Consider the following 5,324-nt stretch of genomic DNA (forward strand, 5'->3'; position numbering starts at 1 on the left):
TTATTTATCTGTCTTATCGTTTATTTTATTATAATTCAAGGTGGCATCTGATAGGGCCTGAGTCAAAATGTTACTATGATCTTCAGAATGCTCAGCTGGTGCCGTCTAGTGGTTATATGGGGAAACAAATTGGTCTATTGCATTAGCTCATGTGAAACAAATGCATTTAGTCATGTTGCATGCACGATATTAGAAGACACAATGCTTTTATGAATGTTTATACATTTTTAATGAATTGCTTTTCAACCAAGTAGCTGTGATGTGTACATAATAAGCATTTGCCATTATGCTATATTGATTTAATTGTTTGTTCACTCTCAAGATTGCTGAAAGAGCTCAGAGAATTACCTATAAGAGCGTTGAAAGAGACACTGAAACAGTTTGTGGCACCATTAAAAGAAAGTGGCACTCTTGGCAGGATCAGGAAATCAGAGATTGGCTTGCAAATGGGGAAATCAGAGAGGGCTATAGGAAGAGTGAAAGAAGAGACGAAGGATAAGCAGTGTCTCAGATTTAGGCTAGTGGCCCTATATATTTACAGTGACCCTAAAAACTATTTTGATGCTTAAACCACGACTTAAAAATATATGAATGTCAATTCATCAGATCATTAAACAGAAAATATTAAAGCAGGATTCAAGTTTGTTAGGCTTTAAACCTATTTTAAATCTTTATATTGTCTATATTATGTAATGAATGATGAGCATTTATACAATTTTAAGTGTTCAAATCATGGCCGTAGCCAGGTTTAAAATTTTGTGATGTCTGGGGTGGGTTGAGAATTGTGCTATAATAACCCCTATAAATAAAACTCATTAAATATCTACACTATCACTGTAAAAAAAAAAAAAAAGTTGAGCCAACTTAAAATTTTAAGGCAACCAGCTTCAGCAGATTTTTGAGTTTGCTCAACTTATTTTTGTGGGAGATTCTCAAATTTTTGTTGTATAAACTTGACTTAGACAAGTTGAGAAAACTCAAAAATCTGCTGAAGCTGGTTGCCTTAAAATTTTAAGTTGGCTCAACTTTTTTTTTTTTTTACAGTGCACTAGGTTGGGGTGGATAATTCTATCAGTTGTTTACTAATCAGAATCAGAATCAGAATGAGCTTTATCACTAGGTATGTTTACACATACGAGGAATTTGTTTTTGTGACAGAAGCTTCCACAGAATGACAGTGAAGAACAAAAAACAGATAATAAATAGGAGAATTAAAAATAGAACAAGTAAATAGGGAATAACAATATACAAATTGACAATTGTATGTGCAGGTATATTACAATAGACAGTTTTGTATGTACAGGTATATTATGTGCAAATTGAAATGTAGACTAAGTATGTGTGTTAGATAAATAAGTGTATAAGTGTATACATAGTGTTGTGTGTTCCGCGTTTATTGTCAAGTGTTCATGAGATGGATTGCCTGAGGGAAGAAACTGTTCCTGTGCCTGGCCGTTCTGGTGCTCATAGGCGGATTAACCATATGGGCATTTGGGCAAGGGCCCAGGGACATCACGTCCAGGGGGGGCACCACGCAAATAAATTTTCTGCGGTAAAATAAGCGATGTATTCTCAAACGTCTATCTAGCCATGGCCTATACCCTTTTATCAGAACAGTACTAAGTTCTCTGAATGTTTTGTTAAAAGTTTTTTTTTTTGGTGCTCTTTCGTTTCGACGCCTATATATTACTCAAACAGATTAGAAAGTCACGTCAAGCAAGTCACGTCTCTTCAACTGAAATGAAACTGCCTCGCTCATGGATGTGTGAATCCGCTACAGAGCATCACGTTGTACTTTGCAGCCATTGGCAATGAAGAAAGGGGTAAAGTGTAAACAAGTGAGTTTGTAAGTTTTAATTTCAGTTCAAATCCTTACAAAACTATGTATCTATATACAGTGTTTAACAAATGTATTGGACCACCCGGACAAAAACTTGTTTAACTAAAAATTGTATGGTCATTAGGCAAATAGCTAACTCAAACGACTAAATAGTCTTTATTCACTCATAATAATCAAAAAACTAATAAACCTATATATATATATATATATTATATATATATTTTTTTTATATTTTGTATTGCCTCCTTTGGCTTTGATAAAAGCTTGCATTCTTGCTGGCATAATATTTATGCACTTTTCCACAGTATCGGTTGTTACTGACTTCCAAATACTAGTTGTTCCCAAAGACAACTTTTGATTAAACTTTTGTGCAATCTATCTTCAAATCCATTCAGTTCCAACAGTAGCATTAGAAACACTACTGTGACTAAAGATCTTACACATACTGGTGGATTAACCATTACAGAAACATAAAAAAATGATTTTGGTAATCACCAATACGCCAATACTTAGTTTAGGGCAGCTGTGGCACAAACCTAGCATTGGGTGGTGGCCTAATAAATTTGTTAAGCGCTGTATATGTGATTGCAAACAAGACCATGCACTCATTGTCGCATTTCTGAAAACACCCTTTTTACACAAGGGAGTAAAACATTAAGTAAATTATTTTGTAAATTAAATATAAATGAATGAAAAATTTGCAGAGGACAACAATGACTCTAAAAAGACTATCCACACTTTCTTTGTTGGCCATAGAGTGATTAACAGATTGGATTATTATACCTGTAACAGTTGGTTTCACTAGTTATAAAATGTTTCAATTTGCTGCATACAGTTCAGATTTATATCTCATCTTAGAACAGATTACACCTGTAAGAGGTGGGTTCACATGTTATAAATAATTGATCAGAGTACACTGTAAAAAGTAGTAACCTGATTTTATAAGGATTTTTGTAGCCTTGTTATCAGATCAGTTTATTAATATAAAATTTTGTAAAAAAAAAAAACAGTTAATGTAAATTATCACATGAAGCACATTTCATTCATTCATTCATTTATTTATTTATTTTTTGTGGCCTGGCCTGGCCTGGCGTGGCGTGGCGGGGGCACTCTACGTGTCGTTGCCCAGGGACACCAAAGGGTCTTAATCCGCCACTGCTGGTGATCAGAGCTCTGTAGCGTCGACCAGACGGCAGCAGTTCAAAGAGGGAGTGTGCTGGATGTGAGGGGTCCAGAGTGATTTTGCCAACCCTTTTGCTCACTCTGGATGAGTACAGTTCTTGGAGAGTGGGGAGGGTTGTACCAATGATTCTCTCAGCAGTCCGGACTACCCTCTGTACTCTTCTGAGGTCAGATTTGGTAGCTGAGCTGAACCAGACAGTTATTGAAGTGCAGAGGACGGATTCAATGATGGCGGAGTAGAACTGTTTCAGCAGCTCCTGTGTCCTGTGGCAGGTTGAACTTCCTCAGCTGGCAAAGGAAGTACAACCTCTGCTTGGCCTTTTTAACAATGGAGTCTATGTGAATGTCCCATTTCAGGTCCTGAGAAATTGTGGTGCCCAGGAACCTGAATGACTCCACTGCAGTTATAGTGCTGTCTGTGATGGTGAGTGGGGAGAGTGCAGGGGGGTTTCTCCTGAAGTCCACGATCATCTCCACTGTTTTGAGCGTGTTGAGCTCCAGGTTGTTAAGACTGCACCAGACAGCCAGCTGCTCAACCTCCAGTCTGTAAGCAGACTCGTCACTGTCTTGAATGAGGCTGATAAGTGTGGTGTCATCTGCAAACTTCAGGAGCTTGAAAGAGGGGTCTTTAGATGTGCAGTCATTAGTGTAGAGGGAGAATAGCAGTGGAGAGAGAACGCAGCCCTGAGGAGCTCCAGTAATCATGTAACTATTACTGTTATAGGCTACTGTAATTTTCATTAATAATCATTGCTATATTGATGATAACTTTGTGTAATAGCATAGAATTCTTCATGGCTAGTGTTTGTGTGGGCTATTTCATTTTATTCTGTAACCTATTTATACACCATAATGTGTATAAAATTATTTCAAATCTTTGCAAATAAGATAAGGCAAATATATTACTGACCCTAAACTTTCCACTTGACTAACTTTCTAAAGTGGAAAATTAAGTGGAAAAGACAAGTCCAAAGACGCTTATAATAGCTGGATCTGGCAATACATAGGCTGCGCCCGCGCCCTCACTCTCAACTCTCTGAAGCCTCCTTCACTCCGCCAGTGTCTCGCAGTGATCATCTTCATACCACGGACGCTAAACATTCTTACAAACTGTGTAAAATTAATTATACATGCAGAAACTCGTATGAGGAGTTTTAAACACCAAATTAGTAATTCAGAGAACAAATTTTATTTTTGAACATGAAATATATACTAAGGATCCGGACCTCTGCGACCTCATAGCTGGCTACAGGCTTGGTTCAAATACATTTTAGGGCGACATAGATAGAGGCCTTATGGGATAAAAACAGTTCTTTCTGTATCATCCTTATTAAAGGAATAGTTCCCCTAAAAATTTAAATTGCAGAATTGTTTTTCAAAATAAAATAAAAATAAACATAAAAATTATTTTTCCAAAAATGAAAATTTGCTGAAAATTTACTCACTCGTAGGGCATCCGGTAGAGTTTGTTTCTTCATTGGAACAGATTTGGAGAAATTTAGCATTACATCACTTGCTCATCAATGGGTCCTCTGCAGTTGAATGGGTGCCGTATGACTCCAGTCCATCAGTTAACATCCTGTGAAGTGAAAAGCTGCATGTTTGTCAAGAAACAAATCCATAATTTAGACGTTAATGGATTCTATCCATAATATTGCTTTCTCCAGTGAAAGAGTTGTCTCATCTGAATCAGGAGAGAAATATGCACAGATTAAGCACCTTTTACAAGTGAAAACAGTCCAAAACAGTTCTGAACAACTATGTTGGTGGATTCTGATGTGAGAGGACAACAGGAGATGGATGTGTGATGGCCAGAGGCGACAGTTCCAAATTAAAACGGGATATTGATGGATTTGTTTCTTACAAACACGCAGCGTTTGACTTTACAAGATGGACTGGACTCGTGTGGATTACTTGTGGATTATTGTGATGTTTTTATCAGCTGTTTGGACTCTCATTCTGACGGCACCCATTCACTGCAGAGGATCCATTGTGAGCAAGTGATGAAATTCTAAATTTCTCCAAATCTGTTCCAATGATGAAAAAAACTCATCTACATCTTGGATGGCCTGACATTTTTGGGTGATCTATTCCTTTAATGAAGAGATTTGATGTCTTGTGACTGTACAGCATACTGTACTTGCATCCTGTGAAATTTGAGCATTCTATTTGTCATTCTCTTTTTCTTTCTCTCTCTCGCTCTCTCTCTCTCTCTCAGATCAGTGGTACTTCCTGTTCGTAGCTTTAATTCCTAGGCAGTCCGGATATGTTCAGATATATACAGCAGAGCTCTGTCAGGACT

This window comes from Onychostoma macrolepis, chromosome 08, assembly GCF_012432095.1.
Source record: "Onychostoma macrolepis isolate SWU-2019 chromosome 08, ASM1243209v1, whole genome shotgun sequence".
In the NCBI taxonomy this organism is placed as follows: Eukaryota; Metazoa; Chordata; class Actinopteri; order Cypriniformes; family Cyprinidae; genus Onychostoma; species Onychostoma macrolepis.